The sequence below is a fragment of the Lissotriton helveticus genome, chromosome 7 (genome assembly GCF_964261635.1).
Source record: "Lissotriton helveticus chromosome 7, aLisHel1.1, whole genome shotgun sequence".
Lineage (NCBI taxonomy): Eukaryota > Metazoa > Chordata > Amphibia > Caudata > Salamandridae > Lissotriton > Lissotriton helveticus.
The window spans coordinates 114698733-114721086 of NC_136068.1; the positions used below are offsets into that span (position 1 = coordinate 114698733).

At 45.7% G+C, this 22354-nt stretch overlaps 1 protein-coding gene across 2 annotated transcripts in view; it reads right to left on the reverse strand.

The window, feature by feature from the left end:
- Nucleotides 1-22354, reverse strand: part of PCMTD2 (protein-L-isoaspartate (D-aspartate) O-methyltransferase domain containing 2) — a 162297-nt gene that overhangs the window by 89785 nt on the left and 50158 nt on the right. Inside the window, exons 2-3 of one of the 2 annotated variants that reach the window (XM_078651649.1) lie at nucleotides 4511-4735; nucleotides 43-248 (exon numbers count right to left, since the gene is read on the reverse strand). The gene's annotated coding sequence lies outside the window, so the exon portion shown is untranslated. Of the gene's footprint in view, nucleotides 1-42; nucleotides 249-4089; nucleotides 4221-4510; nucleotides 4736-22354 lie in introns of those variants that run through there. The other variant, XM_078651648.1, reaches the window with a different exon arrangement.

Below are 22354 nucleotides of genomic sequence, written 5' to 3' on the forward strand. Positions count from 1 at the left end.
ATGATGGTACAATAAATCTCACCTGGGCACAAGCTGGCTTACCTGGGGTTCACCAACACTCAGATGAACATGGCGAACTTCATCAATTTTCAGAAACCAACAAAAGTGTGCTCGTGTTCTCAGGAACGCATGGAAGGAATGTTAGACGTGCTGGACCCAGAACAGGTACAGAGTGGGTGCAAAGAGCAAACACGTGCCCGAGTGGAGGTGTTGCACAACGCCTTTGGTGGTCTGATGTCTCCTACGCACTACAAAACAGATATAAAATTCTATTAATAGACATTATTTCTCGTAATCTGATGGATCCTCATTTTTGCATTGCCTTTGAAGTCGAACAACGTTTGGAGGTTAAAATACATACTGAAGCAATCATCTTTTTGACACAAGTCATTATAAGAACATGGCCCTCGTCCGACCCTTTTACAGTTATTTAAGAGTAACAGGCTGGAACAGGCTGACTTCCTGTTTGTTAAACATTTACAGTTTAAAAAACATGCACTTTAAATTGTACAGCAGATATCAGCCACAAGGCAGCCGGTTCAATTGTAAATACTGCAGAAGGGATCATGAATTCATGAAAGACACAATGGAAAGTCTCACATAAAGCACAATTTTCCACTTTTAAATATAAATACGGACAGGAAAAACACTATTTTCTGTCTGTATTTATTTGTAAAAATCAGTAAAAAACAGAAAACTGGAAGACTTAAATATATAGTACTGAGGACTGACTGCAGAGAATTTCTGAATCTGATAGCCTTGATGAAGTCCCAGGGACATTTCTCCCAAACGACGAAACACATGAAGAGGTTACACAAACACCGAATAAACCCATGCAGTCAAGAAAAGGCGTCTTCTCTGTTATTCATACTATATATTGTACTGCTTTTGTCTAAAAATGTTTGCGTTGCTTCTTGATTCTAATTATTGTTGCTCAATCTTTGGATTTAAGTTTCGGGGGGTTGGGTATAACTCCCCCTCTTTTGAGAGCACCACAGGTGAGAACCCTTCGAGTAAATCTTGGATTTGTTTATTTATTTATTTTATTTATAAAGCGCTGCACTCATCCCGAACGATATCAATGGGCTGGTAGCGGCTGTCGTGGTAAGGTGGCGGGTTTAGGACTTAGTGCTTGGGAAACAGGTAAGTTTTTAGTTTTTTCCGAAACAATATGTAGTTGGAGGTGAGCCGTATATCAAGAGGCAGCTCGTTCCATTTCTTAGCTGCCAGATAGGAGAATGATCGCCCGCCGGTTCTCACTTTCCTGATGCGCTTAGTTCTGGCCAGAGCTAAATCTTGGATGCAATGGCTATATGAGTACCCCAAACCTATTAAACACCCATTTGAATGAACATGGCTGCTTACTCTCCAAGTCCCTAATCATGCCCCGAAATTGGTTATTTTCAGCACCATGAGGCCCTCTTGAATATCAGCACACTTTACAAAACACAAATCTACCTATGTATGATGAATTTTATGGAGAGGCTTTATAGTCTAGATGTTGGGCTATTAGGAGCGGACATCATAGTTAAACAAGCATGGCAGACCTGCAAACTCACGGTGCTGCAGTGTCACATGACTTTGGTTCCCTTCACACGGTCACCCAGTGGATACCCGAAAAGAGACGGTGGCAAGGAAAATATTCCGGAAACAACTGTAAACAGTGGATTGCCAGCTCATTTTCGGTGGTTGTAAGCAGCTGATGTCCATAAAATGTGTAACACCACCCCAGGACATCAGCAACAGCCTCAATAACTTTTTGAGGGTTTTTTGGAGGGGGTGTGGGGGGGGGCTTGGTGAGGGGCAGAGTGCCTCTTAGCTATGGGCACCAGGCCCGCCCCCTCGTCACAGTGAAAATATTTTTCACGTTGTCAGGCATGTATATGGCTTTGAGTGCCTTGGTACAATAGTAGCAGTTGTTTATGGTGAAGGGCTCCTAGAAGCCATCATTCTAAATTTATGTCTATGAAAGACGGCTCATACCAGCTATATATCTATAGCTGAGAGATTCGTATAGGCTTTCAATTTAGGTCCACCTATGTGGCTGGTGGTTCCTCAGAGCAACAACATTGTTTTGTCACTATGGCCTCTAGGAATTGAATTTATACCTGCGTATTGTTCCTTTCCTCAGCGTCAAGACACACTTTGTGGTATTAGCCACACTTTATATCCTTTTTAATATAACATATCAATAGCTGAAAACTCCTAGATGCCATCACATCAGAGGTCTGTCCTATGTCTTGGTTTGACCCAAATAACTCACACATTTGTGGAACAAATATATAAATAGGTCAATAGGAACACATGCTACAAACTTTTCTTTGGAGAATGTACATCCTCCCTTTTGCTACTTTGGTGCACTTTGAAGAAATACCCATTTGAGACAACCATCCTATCACACTGGAAGATATACTAGTGAAGGTTTCTGCTTCAATACAAAGTGGGTACCATCGAGGCATGTTATTCCCTGATCCCAATGACACTGCCAACCTTTTCGATGATTCATTCCACCCCCTCACTCAAGCCTTGCTATGTTGTCCATTCTACCACTCAAACTATACGTTATTGGTTCTCCAAAATTATATCAGTGCTGTTCGCTGCTGGCAGAAAGTTTTCATCAGGTCAAACTCAAAGCAGCAAGAGCGGCAGACCAGAGATGAAAAAATGTCACTGACCATACACAGGTTACAAATGCTGGGTTGTTTGCACAGTTGGTTGAAATAACAGTTTAGGTCTTGGTGAATTCAGCCAATGTCTGACTAAGATTGGAGAAGACAAACGAATGGGCTTATGATTGCGAACTAATTGAGTTCAGACCTGGGGATTCCCTAGTTTAGGAATGTCTTGGACAAAATGGACCAACCCCAAGATGTATATCTAAAGCGGAGGGCTCATCACAAAGTTCACAGTAGTTCCGTGTCTATGCACAATTGAGTCTATGACCTCAAGAGTTTGGCTCTAGGGAGAAGGTCAGTCAGTATTTTCGGTAGGCTTAAAGTCTTGCTTTGAAGTGCATAGATGCCAAAGGACCACATTGAGTGTCACATCTGATAATATGGGTATGAATCAATTAGGTGCAATATGTACTTTTTTTGCCTGTTTGCTACAAATGATAATTTAGCTTTGTCCCTGTTAAAAACTTCTCCAACTCAATAAAAGTTAATGAAAAATTCAATTCTCTGGATATCGACCTCCATCGCCCTCTCGGTTGTTTTTAAGTAATCTCCAAAGACTCTTGGACAACCGCACTTTGGTTGTGTGGCAGGTGGGCCTAAAGTTATAAGAGAAAAAACAAACAGCATGCCCCTTATGTGAAGTGTGACCTACAGCTATCAACATGTGGCTCACCAATGAGCTAGAGGCAAGATGTTTAAGAGTACGATCCAATTAGAGTGATCAGAGAATTCATTTTTGATGGTTGTTGCTGCACAAAGGTTGACCTTAAAGGAGAAATGTTGCTGGTGTCAAACGACAAATGAGAGTGAGTTGAAGGCATCGTACTACATCAAACCGACAAACGAGGGTGAGTTGAAGGCATTTGTACTACATCAGGACTGATTATAACTGCCATGCACTACATAGAGCCTCTGCGCAGCTACATTAGTCCAAGCAGCTGTCAAAACAGTCTTAGATTTTCTGTTGTCTTTTCCCAAAAGAGCTGCAATTCCGCGGAAACTGTCAATCTACTGATGCTCCTAGGGTTCTACTTCAAGGTGCTGGAATTCCGCAGAAGCTGTCAATCTCTTGATGCTGCTATTGGTCAACTTCAAGTCGCTGTTACTTTTGTCCTCCCTTTTCATGAAAGTGTCTACCTAGCTACTAACTGCAGCGTGAGTCCTTCTTCTATTTTGATTGTGCCTCTGAGTCCGAAGGCAAGCATTCCGTCGGTTGGGCGGGCCATATTACACAGGGAGGGGCCAGAACGAAAACAAAAGGGGGGCGGGGGGCTGTCATGGAAAGATGCAGGGAGGGCTAAGCCGAAGCAATGCTGCGCATGCGCGGGGGTCTTCACGGCTCTGTGGTCTGCCCCACAGCGTATCGTGTCATTTCCCACAGTCTCCTCTTTGTCAGGCACCACACGGTCCCTACCTGCCCGTCGCAGCAGACGCTGCTTCCCCGCCGCCAGCCTGAGTCAGTGCCCCCGATGCTCCGCTCGCTGCACTCTCTGCTCCCCTCAGCTGTAAACATTCGCCAGCTGACCGCGCGTGATGTCATCGCGCAGCATGCAAATGAATAGGCGGGGCTTTGCGTCCTATTCCTATCGTCTGACTTGAACTACAAGATCATAGAAATGGTTGTAATTTTTGGAAGCTGCGGCCATATTGCAATAAAGTAAAATTCATTTCTCCAATATATTATGGTGTGGTTTCCATGTAGAAAAGACATGCCATAGGGCTTCAAGGTAAGGGGTTCGAAGTAGTAATAGAGCGCTTAAGACGAAATGAAATAGCATAGTAAGAGGACGGAGTGGGCGCCATCTTGGATAGGGAAATATTATTGGGGTTCTTACCGTGTTTAAGAAGTGAAGAAGAGGCAGGGTGGCGGGCGCCGTATGTGCAATTTGTCCCACATTTTATGGTCTGCCAGTTGTCCTCACTCAGCTCAAGCGGACTTCAAATGTCCTAATTTTTGGTGCTCGCAGACAGCTGTCTGACGGGACCAGCGGTCGATTGGCATTCAACAAAGTAAGGGAACTGTGATGCTGTGCACGGTGGAGGCGGGGTCAAAGGCGTGGCTAAAAAAAACAAAATATTGATTCTGTTACTTTTTTTCGGGCTTTCACCTTGAGATATGTACTTATAAAATAACACAGTTTAAATGTAAAATAAATGCAAGTTAAGATAATCAGTGCGAAATTCAGAATCGTAGATTCGTAGATTGCTTATGTGTGACATTTTCATAATTTCATTGCAATTATGAGTGACATTCAAGGACTATCAGTGACACTTTCTCACTAACAGAATAATGACACCCAGACTTAGTAGTAGCATGGCACAGCCCACAACCTAGGTGAGACACCTGTTGCAGAGTGGGGCTGCAGAGAAACAATAAATTAAACAGAGATTCCCTGCCTTAGCCAGCCTGTGCCTCCCTGGCTGACAATTAATTGCATGATCAGATCATGATCAATTGACAGAGTCTGTCCAGGGTCTTTGCCACTTGGGACCCAAGGCCGACTACAGGATGTGAGAGGGGCCCCAGCGGGGATCTTCTCCCAGTAGGCCCCTCTTTTACTGCAGATTAGACTGACCTGGTTTTTGTCATTTCTTTTTTTTTTTTTGCATTTTTATATAGCGTGACTCGACCCGGAGGTACAGAGCACATTACATGAAAAACCAGTTGCAGCGTTTAGAAGCTTTGTTTTGCGGCTGGACATCCACATCTGTTTATCTGTTTGATACTATGGCTTGAGCAGTGGGTGTTTTTTTACATTAATTAGGTGGGTGGGTGGTTTTATGTTTTGGTCTTCAAATCTCTGAAGTTCGTTTGGCTTACTGTGATACCAGGATATTTCCACATCATAATCTATTGAGAATCCTATACCTCCCATTGTACACTAGCACCATCTTGTTGCCTTTGAAAAACAGCATTCGGAGCATATTATGCCGTTCGTCCCAGCAAAGCGAGAATCTGGAACTTTCGCACTTCAGGACACAGTTCTTTTGCGTGACAATCTCAGGCATTGCAGTAATGTGGGAAAACTACTGCAAATCCATTATCCTAACACAAGATGCGTGGCACTTGGTATGGCCGCCACAGAATTGAATCCTGATTTGAAAATAGTTAGGAGTTTAACACAGGCCCCAGCTTGCTTAATCTTCCCGACGACTCCCAGCGCCTAGAGACCCATACGGTTGATTGTGCGCTTTACAAATGTGGATTATTATTATTATTATTATGCATCTCCGTGGGCACCTTTGAAAACAGACACGTCACAGCTCAGCTGGTAACCCCTTTCCAATAACAGTCAAAAATAATAAATCTGTCTCATAAGGAAGCATCAAGTGAATCCATTAATTAAGGCCAATACCAGCTTTCAAGCTTACTTTACATTTTCAGACTGCCCAGTTGTGTACATTTACACTCTTTCAGGCAAGTAGGCACCTTGGCAAGCTGGATTGTTTAACAATACCTATAGAGTATCCCTTCTAACCTCACGGTAATGGGCACAATGAGAGGAAGTGCTTACCACATTTGGACTCCACCCCACCTGGAGTGAGAAAGAAAAAGAATCCTTTTTTATATGTAGCCCTCAGACACACTATTTAGTGTCATGCTTCATCATCGGGTTCACACTGACTCCTACGGTCAGGGTGGGCTTGACTGTATATCAGGGAGCTCTTAAAAGAAAAAAAGACTAGGGGGTGTAACTATAAGATAAAAATCCATTATCCACGCTAAGGTATCCCTTTATTCACGGAATAGATGGGGACAGTAAAAACTGAATTATGGAAGGGGACTGTAGGATTTAATGGTCTTATGACCCCTGCTTGACCAACATGTTTCAGCCCTACTCTGACAGGCTTGAAGAGTTCCAGGGCTTTTGTCAGGGTGGATTCAACTGTGGAACACGCCCCCAGTGACGCAGTTATTTACACGATTGATCGATCATATATAGCATGCAATTAATAACCGCATGCACTGGCAGGTTTATCCTTGCCACTCTTGGTACCACCTGTAAAAGAGAATCTCATTTCAGATCAAATATATCGATCTAGACTGTGCATATGGTGTTGTGCCTTTACCATGTGCCATTGTGTGACGGTTTAAAATGTGGCATTCCCGACTTCTCATGCATGCTACTATCATGTGTAGTGACTCCGCCAAGTTTATTCCATGCAACTCAACTTAGGCATTCAGTTGCAGATCACTGCAACGTGTGACTTATTGGCGCCTGCACACTCACCTCACACAATATTCAGGAAGTGAATTCATATGTGATAGTATACTATGCTGTATTTATCTTTCATCGTTTTGTGCCCATGGTGTATGTTGCTTTAAACATCAGACATTCACACGGGAGGCAGAGCTCTCGCTTACAAACAAACATACAGGGAAATGGCATTTTTTTGAAAAAAAAGAATTTGTTTCTCCTATTGACTCACCCAAAGTTTGGGGATATATGACTCCACAGGGGCAGGAGGTCAAAGGGTGACTCTCAAACCCTAAAGTAGGTAAGTAGTTAAGAATACAAGTAAAAAGGAAGACATCTAATCAGTATTTGCTTCTTACTGCCAGTAGTTCCGTCAGTTAAATCCACAAGAAGAGCCCACTCCTGGATCTGCCGAAATGCCGCCATTGGGAGTCGGAGTTCCCCAGGGCTCAGTACTGAGCCCAACTCTATTTAAAATCCTCATGACCCCTCTGGCAACTTTGGTGGAGTCCTTCGGGGCCCAGATCGTCTCATATGCTGACGACACCCAGCTTCTTTTCACCTGCCGTAAGAGCGAAGAATTTGATGAGAAAAGTATCCGTGAGTGCCTTGGGGCTGTTTTTAATTGCTTCCATCTGAACAGCCTCAAGTGTAACTCGGATAAATCTGAGATACTTTTCTTTGGATGTCCCCTGGAACCGGACTGGCATGATTGGTGGCCTGTTGACATGTTTCCTCCGGCTCAGGCTTCCATCTGGGCTAAGAACCTGGGAATTAAAATTGATAATGGGCTTACGCTTAATTCCCAGGTGACTACCCTTAATGGAACCTGTTTCGGCATCCTTCGGATGCTCCGAAAGTTCTTTCCTCTTTTGTCCCAGGAACACCGGAGAATAATTGTTCAGGCCCTCATTGGATCCAGATTGGATTACGCTAACATTCTGTATTTGGGTCTCCCAGAATACCTTTTACAGCGTTTGCAGGTGACCCAGAACGCGGCAGCACGAGCAATTTTTGGCCTGCATCGTCGAGCCAGTGCCTCAAACCTGCTGCAATCCCTCCCTTGGCTTCCCATACAGAAGAGGATAAAGTTCAAGGCTCTGACATTGGCTCACAAGGCACTGCATGCCACGGGTGCTAAATACCTACAGAAAAGGTTAGCTTTTTACCAGCCGACGCGATCTTTAAGATCGGAGTCTTTGGCCTTGGCCCTGGTCCCACGTATAAAGAGAGCACGCCTGGGAGGGCGGTCTTTTAGATACTTGGCCCCTCAGCTGTGGAACTCCCTTCCTTTGTCGTTGCGGTCCACGCCCAATCTGTTGGCCTTTAGGAAGGGTCTTAAGACTTGGTTATTTTCCAATTAGATTTCTACTGTCTCTTTTCTTTGTGTTACCTGTCTGTTGTTGTGTTTGTTAGCTATCTTTTCTGGGTCTGGAGCATAAAAGCGCCGGGACACTCCTTTGGAGTAGCCGTTGCGCTATACAAGACCCTATATAACATAACATAACATAACATAACATAACACTTACTTCTTCTTGGGTCCCTACCCACACATGCACCAATTTGGCTCTTGCTTTATCCAGCTGGTGGCATTGTAGTCGGGTGAAGAGTATGTTTAGATAATTCTATAGGTATTGTTAGTTCAGCTTTGGAAGGACGTATCCCCCCCCTGCTCCTTTCTTATTTTAGAGAGTATCTCTCCATCCTTCAGGACTGATAAGTGTTCTTCACACTCCGAGCTCCCAGTTTTCAAGAAGGATTGTTTACCTGTCTGTTCGCCTTCGATTTCACAACACAGGAGACTCCATGCATTACACTTCAGCCGAAGCATTTCAGCTCACGGAGTTAACCATCCCGGGAAAATTATCTTTTCACAGAAAGTTGGGGAACTGTTTTCCTTAAATTAAAAAAGTATGGACACGTTGTACCCCTCCGACCCCGCACACTTCGACCACTGGAATGGACACTTGTAGCTGTTTGCGCAGGATGTCCACATCTCACTATTTTCAGACATCTCTGAGGAAGGAAAGAAGTCCCTCTCCGTGTCTAGATGGGCTTGCTGCGGCACAGGAAGGGTCCTGCAGAATACAGCTTCAGGTTTAGTTTGCAAACAGGGAATGTGGCGACCTGCAGTTAAATAACCGTGAATGTGTGCATGAAAACTTTGATACTGGCTTATGCTGGAAGTATGCCCTTGGTGTTTATTACTTCCTTAATCCTCATTCAGGGTGCACACATATTGTCACATCAGGGTACAGGGGCACAGGGAAAGTATCATTTGCCCATGTTCAACCAATTTGGTAAAGCTGGAAACCCCATATCATCCCTGTCACCCACTTGATCCAAAAATGCAGACACAGTCAGGTGTTTAAGAGAGTGATCCCATTAATGTCAATGGGAAATGAATGCTGTTTTGGAGTGTAATATACGTTTGAGAAGGGGGTGACTCCATTAAAGCCTGGAGGCATGTTTGTCAGGCTAGTGAATCATACATACAGAGAGACCTGGTTCAGATGGTAGACTCCCATGTTTTAAGTCAAAATGGTTTTAAGTTTCCTGCCTAAAATTGCATTTGCTTCAATAGCAGGCAATGGAGCCAATACATTCCCCAATTTGTTTTCAAAATCCCCCACTTTCCTCTTCTAAAATATTAGCATGCATGGCGAATGTAAGATGAAAATGGGCAACACTCGCTAAATGTGAGTGAATTGAGAGGTATTCCATTAAATATTACTTGTTCAAAAGGCTATTACATTACTACTATATTACCTTTTGGGAAATAAAAAATGAGAATGGACACAGACTACTGACCCCCCCCCCCCCCAAAAAAAAAAAACTGGTGGGTCTCAACATTGTTTTGAACAGGTGCAGCATGGATGCTGGGATTCATAGCACCTGGTGTGCAGGCATGCAAAACCTTTTTGAAGTGGTGTCCACTTGTGTGCTCATACAGGGCGTTTTTGCTTAGGCTGTGGATGCTCCAAATAGCAATGACCCATCATTTATCTGCTACATCTCAATATATGGAAAACTTGCTATTTTCAGAATCCTGATGTTGAATATTTCCTAAGTGAGAATGGTGTCAGAACTTACACATTCACTTGCTCAACCACCTATAGATTCCCCTCAGTGAACTAAGCACTCGCTCCAGAGATCTGTCTCTAATCTGCATGTCACTCATGCTTTAACTGTACATGTTCTATGAGTGATGAAAGACTATACTTGTCTATCCTACTGGATACGTTCTGCTCAGAATGGAGGATTGCACTTTCAGCCTTCTGTGAAAGTGGGGAGCTTGTCTTGTTAATGCCATCCTGTCCCAGTTCTGTGAGAAAGGAAACCGTTCACTGCTGTTGACTTAATTTTATGAGCTCTGTAATGGGGAAAGCTTGCCCTGTTCCTATCCTACCTACATTTTTCCTCTGTAAAGGAAAGCGTGCACTATTTCTGCTCTAGATGTACCTGTTCTGTGGAGATGGGGTGGTTCCACTGCTGAAGGAAGGTGTTTCCTCTGCTTATGAATACAAATAGGATCTAAAGAGTTCACTTCTAAAACATTCTCTATGCGCACAGACTTTTCCAAAAATTTGATGTGAGATCCCTGTGATCCAATGTGTTGACAGAAAAAGAAACATAGTACATTGCTCTGCCATCAGTTTTTTTTTCTAAATATTTTTATTATCATTTATAAGTAAAACAATGAAAGCAAAATAACACAAAATTTCGATACTCGCAAGCTTAGAGAGTGCATAGGAGTACAGTAATTACAAAATCACATCATTGAAAATATTGGGAATGTCAGGGGGTAGGATGCGAGTCATGTTGAATTAAAGGGTGATGACTAATTATTTGGTTACAGAATTATAGTTCTTAAAACATTTGAGAGTGGTCTGTCATTGGAGGACATTTGGTCTGCGGTTGGCTCCTGGGTACTCGACTTAGGATATATAACTAGAAACAAATACACTGAAATGAAGTAATAAAGTAGATAGGAGTATAGAGGGGGAGGAGGTGGTGAGGTGTAAAGTGGGTTGATAGTAAACTGCCATAGCCAAGGTTGCAAAGGGAGTCCATGGCAGTGAGACAGTGTCCAAGAGTTCCCTTATTGTGCAGGGAGGTTGCGCATTAAGACGTCTAGTGTTTCCTATACATGTTGCAATGTAGTGGGGGTTGCCTTTGTTAAGCGGTTGGAATATACGTCTACCTCAAAGATAAGTGACCCATGCCCACCATGTATGATAAGAAACATTATTAATGGATTTCCAGTCAATCAGAATTACCTTAAGGGCAATGGTGAGTGAGTAGCAGATCTAGTAAACTGAGGTCTGAATCTGGGAGTTCAATTGGTGGCTCGGCTGAGTGTGGACCAAGGATAATCAATGAGAAGTCTATAGAGATGTTGATTTTGAAAAATGTAGTGCAGTTGTAGGGAGATGTCTGACCAAAAGGAAGACAGTCAGGGGCATGGAAAAAAAACATGTTCAGCATCACCAGGCGATGAGTTACAGACCCAGCATATGTTGATGTCTTTAAGTTTTAATCTAAAGAGTTTAGTGGGTGTCCAGTAGAAGAATTGGGCAGCAAAGAACTTTGTTTGCATCAGTGAGGGGATTAGTGTGTTTTGGAGTAGTCATTGGCACATTTTTGACCAAGCCTCCTTGCTGAGAGGTGTGGAGTCTTTAGAGGAAAAATATGATGGCCACTTGTTAAGTAGTGGGGATTACAATGTGGATTGGCGTTATTGAGTAATTTATAGATCTTGGATGCAGAATGACCTCCCAAATGTCGAAAATGTATCTTTCTAAGGAGAGTTGGATTCTGAAGTGGACCCAGCTTGGTCACTTTCGCTTTGACCTGTAGGAAGTCAGAGAAATCTACCTTTGGGAGATGATGTTTACTCTATAGAGCTGCGAACGTCAGTGGTTCAGTGTCTGTGTAAAGATCTGATACAAATGAGATGCCTTTGGCCTCCCATAACGGACCAATGGTCTTTGAGTTGGTGGTCTGAAGCTTCTTTTTGTTCTATAATGATAGGGAGGAAGATTTGTGTATGTTGCATGCAAGAGATTTATCCACTGACAGTATGGCTAAAATTGTGTCTCTTAACGATCTTCCTGGAGTGTGGATAGGATTGGTGAGTCATAGTCAGATTGGCTTCTAAGTTCAATGCGTGACTGATTGACATCTGTACATTGAGCCATGCTGGCTTCTAGGAATATTCAGCCTCAAACCAGCGTGCAACGTGTGCAGCCTTATATGTCGTTTGGTAGATTACCCAGTTAGGGAAGTTGCAATCTCCTAGCTTTGGAGGGACTCTCAGTTTTGTTTGGCTCATTCTAGATTTTTTTCTTGCTCTAGAGGAATTCCAAGACAATCCTATCATTTTTAGGGAAGCATATTAGATATAAAATTAATCAGTGGGGACACCATCATTTTGGTAGTTTCAAGTCTGCCCACCATGAGATATGTTTGGGAGACCATGAGACCATGCGGACAACAGGTCCCTCATTTTACCAATTATCTTTCTTTCATTAATGGCAACGGATTCTGAGAAATCATTGCAGAACCAGCTGGCGAGGTATTTTTTGTTAGGTTTCCATTGAAAGTTGGAGTTGCCAACAATGCCGGTTTAGCAGTGGATATTCAGGGGCAGGACCTCTGTTTTATCCTTGTTTAAGGAATAACCAGTGAAGCAGGAAATAATATAAATAATTTCTATGCTCACTGGAATGGCTGAGTTTGGGGATTCCGTAATTATCTATATGTCATCTGCTTACGTATGCCACCGAATTGCATGCCTGGGATGTCTGTGGATTCATTTAACATTACTAGAATGAGATCAATGGCCAAAAAGAATAGTGGAGGGCATAGTGGGCAGTCTTGGCAGATGCCCTGTTGTAGGTAGAAGGGTTGTGATAAGGCACCATTAGTTTTAATTCTAGCTGAGGGAGTTAGAGTATAAAGCACGGTCATTCTGATGAAGAGGTCACCTACGTTGAATCTGGACATAATGGCTTCTAGGTATGGCCATGAAACCTTATCGAAGGCCTTTTCTGCATCTAAGGCTATAGCTGCTGCTGGTTTAGGAGAGAGAGCTGGAAGCTTTTCCGTTCACATGGGAAAATAAGCTGCTGTTGTCACAGGCCTGATGGCCTTTGATAAAGCCTGTCTGGGTGAAGCTAACCATTTTGGAGATTAGAGGGGCAAGGCGCCTTGCAAGGATTATAGCATAAACTTCACCTCCACGTTTATTCGGGAGATGGGTCTAACGTTTTTAGGTCGGAGTGATCTTTCCCATCTTTTGGGATGATCACATTGTTGGTCTTAGAGGCAGAACCTGACACTAAACCAGAGGTAGTGAAATGATTCAGGGCAGACTCCAGTGGTTCTATAATCGTGGAAGTAAAGATTTTATAGAGGTTAATGGGGAGATCATCTGATCCTGGTGCTTTACCAACTGGGATACTTTTTATAGCGAGTTTAATCTCGTGTCTGTTGATTGGACTGCTTAAGTTTAGTTGCTTGTCATTAAAAATTAGCTTTAGTGGGAGGTTACAGAGGAATTGTTGACAGATATCCTTGGGAGTATTAATGGATGGGGGTGTATAGTCTGGTATAAAATATTTGGAATACTTTTAGGATTTCATTAATCAACATTTGTAATTTTCCCTGGTCATCTCTGATACTCTGGATGCGGTTAGAATTGCGTTTGAACTTCAGGTATGCCGCTAGTTATTAACTGGCCTTTTTCAGGTAAAAAAATGCCCTTCTGGGCATGAACCCATGGATGGGCAAGTTTACTGACGATGGAATTGAATTCATATTTGAGTCGTTTTAATGCAGCCAAGTCTGAAAGGTCATTACTGTGCCTATGTAGCAATTCCTTGATCTTGGAAGGTAATTTGTCTAGGGATGCTTTCATTACTTTATTTTTCCTGGACATGTGACTTATGACATGACCTCTGAAAAAGCATTTCAGGGTGTCCTATAATATTATCGGTGAGGATAACACTTTGGGCTTGTTCTCTGTGTAGCTCATTCACAGTGTCATACTTTTTTCCCCAACATTTTTTTATTGGCATTAGGTGAGAGTCATCACAAATTTTATAGGATACAATAGTCAACATGTTCATAAGATGGGTGGACAGACATGTCCCAGCATTTCAACATTAACAATATTAAGGAGCGCAGGACATATAATAACATTTGGGATAGTGCAGGAAAGTGAGAGAAACAAGCATTTACAATGCAATGGTCTCGGCATCATTAAAGGTAGAGCTATTGGCATTGCTCATGACATTTCTTTTTTTTTCTTTAAATCATAAATAAATGGCATTGTCATTTACATTGTCAATACACACCACTCTGCACTCAACTGCACTCACCTGCACTGCACTGCACTCACCTGCACTGCACTCACCTGCACTGCACTCACCTGCACTCACCTGCACTGCACTCACCTGCACTGCACTCACCTGCACTGCACTCACCTGCACTGCACTGCACTCACCTGCACTGCACTCACCTGCACTCACCTGCACTCACCTGCACTGCACTCACCTGCACTGCACTGCACTCACCTGCACTGCACTGCACTCACCTGCACTGCACTGCACTCACCTGCACTGCACTGCACTCACCTGCACTGCACTGCACTCACCTGCACTGCACTCACCTGCACTGCACTCACCTGCACTGCACTCACCTGCACTGCACTGCACTAACCTGCACTGCACTGCACTCACCTGCACTGCACTCACCTGCACTGCACTGCACTCACCTGCACTGCACTCACCTGCACTGCACTCACCTGCACTGCACTCACCTGCACTGCACTCACCTGCACTGCACTGCACTCACCTGCACTGCACTGCACTCACCTGCACTGCACTCACCTGCACTGCACTCACCTGCACTGCACTGCACTCACCTGCACTGCACTCACCTGCACTGCACTCACCTGCACTGCACTGCACTCACCTGCACTGCACTGCACTCACCTGCACTGCACTCACCTGCACTGCACTCACCTGCACTGCACTGCACTCACCTGCACTGCACTGCACTCACCTGCACTGCACTGCACTCACCTGCACTGCACTCACCTGTACTGCACTCACCTGCACTGCACGCACTGCACTCACCTGCACTGCACTCACCTGCACTGCACTGCACTGCACTCACCTGCACTGCACTCACCTGCACTGCACTGCACTCACCTGCACTGCACTCACCTGCACTGCACTGCACTCACCTGCACTGCACTCACCTGCACTGCACTCACCTGCACTGCACTGCACTCACCTGCACTGCACTCACCTGCACTGCACTGCACTCACCTGCACTGCACTCACCTGCACTGCACTCACCTGCACTGCACTCACCTGCACTGCACTGCACTCACCAGCACTGCACTGCACTCACCAGCACTGCACTCACCTGCACTGCACTCACCTGCACTGCACTGCACTCACCTGCACTGCACTCACCTGCACCACACTCACCTGCACTGCACTCACCTGCACTGCACTCACCTGCACCGCACTCACCTGCACCGCACTCACCAGCACTGCACTCACCTGCACTGCACTGCACTCACCTGCACTCCACTGCACTGCACTCACCTGCACTGCACTCACCTGCACTGCACTGCACTCACCTGCACTGCACTCACCTGCACTGCACTGCACTCACCTGCACTCACCTGCACTGCACTCACCTGCACTGCACTGCACTCACCTGCACTGCACTACACTCACCTGCACTGCATTCACCTGCACTGCACTCACCTGCACTGCACTCACCTGCACTGCACTGCACTCACCTGCACTGCACTCACCTGCACTGCACTCACCTGCACTGCACTGCACTCACCTGCACTGCACTGCACTCACCTGTACTGCACTGCACTCACCTGCACTGCACTGCACTCACCTGCTCTGCACTCACCTGCACTGCACTGCACTCACCTGCACTGCACTCACCTGCACTGCACTGCACTCACCTGCACTGCACTCACCTGCACTGCACTCACCTGCACTGCACTGCACTCCCCTGCACTGCACTCACCTGCACTGCACTCCACTGCACTCACCTGCACTGCACTGCACTCACCTGCACTGCACTGCACTCACCTGCACTGCACTCACCTGCACTGCACTGTACTCAACTGCACTGCACTGCACTCACCTGCACTGCACTCACCTGTACTGCACTGCACTGCACTCACCTGCACTGCACTGCACTCACCTGCTCTGCACTCACCTGCACTGCACTGCACTCACCTGCACTGCACTCACCTGCACTCACCTGCACTGCACTGCACTCACCTGCACTGCACTCACCTGCACTGCACTCACCTGCACTGCACTCACCTGCACTGCACTCACCTGCACTGCACTGCACTCACCTGCACTGCACTCACCTGCACTGCACTCACCTGCACTGCACTGCACTCACCTGCACTGCACTCACCTGCACTGCACTGCACTCACCTGCACTGCACTCACCTGCACTGCACTGCACTCACCTGCACTGCACTCACCTGCACTGCACTCACCTGCACTGCACTGCACTCACCTGCACTGCACTCACCTGCACTCCACTCCACTGCACTCACCTGCACTCCACTGCACTCACCTGCACTGCACTCACCTGCACTGCACTGCACTCTGCACTCACTACTCTGCACTCTGCACTCACTACTCTGCACTCACTACTCACTACTCTGCACTCACTACTCTGCACTCACTACTCACTACTCTGCACTCACTAATCTGCACTCACTACTCTGAACTCACTACTCACTACTCTGCACTCACTACTCTGCACTCACTACTCTGCACTCACTACTCTGCACTCACTACTCTGCACTCACTACTCACTACTCTGCACTCACTACTCACTACTCTGCACTCACTACTCACTACTCTGCACTCACTACTCACTACTCTGTACTCACTACTCACTACTCTGCACTCACTACTCTGCACTCACTACTCTGCACTCACTACTCTGCACTCACTACTCTGCACTCACTACTCACTACTCTGCACTCACTACTCTGCACTCACTACTCTGCACTCTGCACTCACTACTCTGCACTCACTACTCTGCACTCACTACTCTGCACTCACTACTCTGCAGAGTAGTGAGTGCAGAGTAGTGAGTGCAGAGTAGTGAGTGCAGAGTAGTGTGTGCAGAGTAGTGCACTCACTACTCTGCACTCACTACTCTGCACACTCACTCTGCACTCACTACTCTGCACTCACTACTCTGCACGTAGTGAGTGCAGAGTAGTGAGTGCAGAGTAGTGCACTCACTACTCTGCACTCACTACTCTGCACTCACTACTCTGCACACTCACTCTGCACTCACTACTCTGCACTCACTACTCTGCACTCACTACTCACTACTCTGCACTCACTACTCTGCACACTCACTCCTCTGCACTCACTCCTCTGCACTCACTCCTCTGCACTCACTCCTCTGCACTCACTACTCTGCACTCACTACTCTGCACTCACTACTCTGCACTCACTACTCTGCACACTCACTCTGCACTGTGCACGCCGCTGATATCATTGAATCTTCCACCACACTTTCTAAAACTCTATAGTCAGAAGCATAATAGGCACAGAACCAAAAGAAGGGTAGACATTGCTTAAAATAATCTTATTGTATTTATGAGAAGCAAAAGCGAGACTGTGAAATGTGCTGAGTATCAGTTTGTTAGGAATCAACAGAGTGGAGTTAGAGAACCAAGAAATAGTAGTTTAGAATCCGGGTTAGAAGGAGTAGTAATCACAAGCTGAGGATCAACGGGCGCGAAACAGCGCGGTGGGCGCGCACGACGCAGCGTGGGCGTGCACATCAGCTGAAGATCGCCGGAGAAGACACGAGTCTGCCTTCTGCCGTGACTGACCCGATGCGGAGGGAAAGAGCCCAGTGAGTGGGTCAGAGAGAGAGAGAGAGTGTGAGAGTGTGTGTGTGTGTGTGTGTGTGTGTGTGTGTGTGTGTGCATGCATGCATGCGTGCGTGTGTCTGTCTGTCTGTGTGTGTGTGTCTGGCGCATGCCTGCCTGCCTGCCTGCCTTTGTGCGCGTCCACAGACCCTGGTCGGCTCGTCCACCTCTCTGTAGTCCCTTGCTAGCTTACTAGGCGACAATAGTTCTCGTTGCCGAGACCTAAAAAGGAATAGGATGTCAAACCATAGCGCCATGATGTGCCCTGTCATGCAATAAATTGTCCAACGTGTATAACACACAATATAAAGAAACAAAACAGCAATTCTTGAAAAAACCTATGGCTGGCGCTGCCATTTGCGGCTACGTGGAAGTGCAATAATGTAGGCAACAAGAGTGTATTGTACCTATGAATAATCCGGGCTAGTGGCAGGTGCAAAGGGAGAAAGTGAGCAAGTGAACCCTCATGCAATCCACTACGTAAAGCACAGGTTCTGCTGTCGATTTAGAGTGAGCAGTGTGTATAAGCGAGTGGGTCGCACAATGGTACAATCCAGCCAGCCGCCCAATTCACCATGGAGATGTGTTATGAGCTGCTAGGGAGGGGGGTGGATTCAATCTATCAAACAACTTAAGAATGTAAGTATCCCACATTGTGACTGTCCTGACACCCCCTTGTGGTCTTCAATCATGCATCATGGCATCTACTTCTGCCAGAGCCCATTTATGAGTCACCCGAAGCCAGCACTCGATCGGGGACAGATGAGGGGCCATCCAAGCCATGTCAATTGATCGCTTAAACAGAACCAATGCCAGATCAACCAGCTTCAGGTAGTGTTTGGTATACTTAGTTCGTTTTGTGATCCCCGAAAGACAGAGGAGCAGATCTGGGGCCACTACACGGGTGAATCCGGTTCCCCCCCCGGGGAAAAGCATCGTGAACCCTCAGTAGAGTTTTCATGGGCAGCAGATTCTAAATGGGCAGTTGCAGGGCATAGGGGATCGGTGCATGTGTGGGTTGGATATATTGGGTCCAGACCAGCTTGGCCACTTGTGTGAGTCGGCACAGTCCCTTGGTGGGTCTACCCATTAAGAGCAGCCTCTTCAGTACGTCCATGCCCCCCAGGTCCGCCTGACCCAGGCCACTGTCCACATCCTATCCCCGGCAAGCCAGCACATAGGCCACTGTAATTGGGCCGCTGCGAAATAAAGCTCCAGGTCCAGGCCCCCTAGTCTTCCCTCGAGCATGGGGTGCTGATGCATGGGGATTGAAACCCGCTTCCTAGCAGGGTCCCCTGTGTATTGAAAAAGAGCGTGAGATCTGATGGCCGGTGCAGACCTGCGCTTTTTGAGGTGGTATATAAAAGGTTGAACCAACCTAAAAAATTAGGACCCATCCCAAAAATCTCCAGCACCTGTAATCAGTAGGACCGACTCAGCATAACAAATGCTTTTTTGATGTCCAGGGAGACCGCCTTCGGAAGATTGGCCCTTCGAGGTATTGCGTCCATGATGAAGCCCAGGCTCCGAATTTTGGAGTGCGTCGCCCTTTGAGGCACAAACCCACATTGGTCCGAATGAACAAGAGAGCCAAGCACCAGAAGCAATCTATTCACAAGGACCTTGCTCAGAATTTTGTAGTCAGGGTTCAACATTGACTTCGGGCGATAGGAGCTCACCTTAAGGGGGTCTCTTCCTGGTTTCGGGAGCACCACTATAAGGGCCTCATGTAAAGATCTCGGCGAAATGACCTGGTGGTGTGCCTCTCAATAGACCTCTAGCAAGTGAGGAGCTTAGAGTGACCATAAAAGCTGTATAATACTCCACGGGGAACATGTCTGTGTCAGGGGGTCTTGCCACGCGCCATCTGGCGGATTGCTAGATTGATCTCCTCCACTTGGAGTGGCTGCTCCAAGTCCAATAACTGCAGTGGCGTTAAGTGAGAAAGTGCCACTGCTCACAGGTAATCCCGTACCTGCGCTTAAGAGGGTTCCTGAGGAGACGAGTACAGCTGCTCATATTAGTGGACAAAAACGTAATTAATGTCTGCTTGAGTATTTCTCATATGACCTGTGCTATCACGTAGGGTGCCCACCAGAGTTCTAAGGGTCTCTAATTGCAGTAACCACACCAACATGCCCTGGTTTATCCCCATCTCCATACTGGAGGGCCAGGAAGTGTGATGTATTCCTATAGGTCCTGAATCGATCCCCCTATTCCTGACCCTATTCTGGTTAGTAAACTAACAAGTTAACTAGTAATCAGCCCATGAGGCAGAAAATCCCCATGATGCAGATACCGTTATCTGACGCAGTCACACTACGGCACAGGAACGTGTTATCTGATTAGGTCATAACGCTTGCGATCTAATTAGACAAGCGATATTCCTCCAGCCCCTGATAAGGCATACGGAGTTCTCATAACAAATCAAACCTATGACAACCTGGGCAAAACCCTGCGGCCATTGTTTTGATTTCACCGAGAACTTCAGTAAAAGAATGTGCTAACGAGCAAGTCGTATGACATCCTTATTGACGTATCTATGTCCATCCTTACGTCAATCTCGGCACCTTAAAGGTATAAATATTACCGATATTGCCCTATGCAAACACACGCGTGGTGACGAGACGGAGCAGCCATACTTGCCGAAGCGAAGAGCAGAGCAGACCCCGCTGGCGCAGCCCCGCCTTCCTGACGCGCTGAGACGCGCTGCTTTCTCCTGCCGAGAATTCCAGCCCCGGCGTTTCTGGGCAGCCCTCGCAGGCAGCCTGGAATATCGAGACCAGAGAGAGAGATACCATCCCTCATTCATCCTAACTTCCAGGTACAGAACTGAATAACCCCTCACAGAGAATTCTTTAGTTATTCACTTGGCAAAAACAAACTTAACTTAAACTGTAACTTTCTATTCCCGCCCACGTATTAGGCTTAGGTCAGGTACACGGGGTAGGCGTATTTAGAAACACCAGTTGAGTACGTTTAGTCAAATGTATATGTGTATGTAATATATTTTATTCATTTTAAAACATCATATGGCTTAGAAACCATATCAATGTTTTTACAGTATTATTTTATACTATTGCTTTTAATGTATGCACTTTACTTAACTATAAGTATTGCAATAATATCGATCCATTTCTCTTGTATGAGAAAAGAGACTGATCAATAAATAACACCTTTTTATTGAACACGCCCGTCTCTTCCTTTTCTCTACATTCTGATGAGACTAAGAATGCACGTACTGACTGAGTAAAATAAATTGCCTTTTGTTCACACGACTCTCGAGATATACTCTTGATTAGGGGAGAGCAAAGTTGTCATGTTCTATGGTTGTCAGAAACTAAATCCCTTCTTGTCTAATCAGGGGAGTTAATTCTTTCCTGAACATTCGAGAAAGTTTCTAGTGAACTCTGAGCTAAGCTGGCAAACCCAAAACTTTAAGTCTAGTATCGACAGTAGTAGACCTAGTTAACGTCTGGTCTAGGCCTTTACTATTGTAGGTATTATTCCAATGCGCAGAGCCTATTGGGATGATAGGAAGTACACTACATGGCGCCCAACGCGTTTGGAAAGGGCGATAAAACTAACGTAAGACATTTAGAGTAACTCAGTCGTGCTTTCTCACTCAGACCCCTTTTCCCATAATACTCCAAAGACGTCTGGAGTGGGTGAAAGGTAATATCCGCCAGACCTCGCAGGAGGGAACTCCTATGTATGGTTCTTGGTATAGTCAACGTTGAAGGATACACAGTTCCAAAATATTGTGCATCTAATCTTTGTTTCCACAAGAAACCTGATCTGCAAACAAACAAAATAACCTTTTGGACAGTAAAATGTCAGACAATGAGGATGAAAGAGAGGCAGTTAGATTAGCAACTGAACTCGCTGCAGCTGACGCTACCATGCAGGCAGCAGACGAGGATATAATACTCATCCCGGTCATCAAAAGGAGATCTATAACTTTAAAACTTATAGAAAATGGACTGACACCTAGAGGTGGCACAGTCATATTCGTAATTGAGGCACACGAATATCGGCAGACAGAGGTATACTATTCATGGATACATTTTCCAGCAGCAAATGCTGTAACAAAGTACTTCCACTATTACAAAATAGAGGAACCTCCTGAAACGTACACTCCTTTCGAGGAGGTGGAAGTACCACTCAAATTTCAAGAGCACCTGCTCTTATTTGATGGCGCCCTAAAACATAACAATCACATCACCAGGCTCGGTCCTTTAGGTAGACCAGGAGCAACGTGTCCGGTCCTAGCCGGATACACACCACATCCAGACATCGAAGGGATGTCTGCAGCAGAGCTGTTAACACAGCTAAAACAATTAATAAAAATACATAGACAATTAGTCCAATATGTGATGCGGACTTCAACAATTCAGCCAGCGATTAAACTTCCACAGCTGACCCCTCACCAGGGGAACACAAATAAAATTACACCACAGAACATCCAGTCCTGTCTAGGGAAGGTACCGGCTAAACGGGAACAAATACCATTCTGG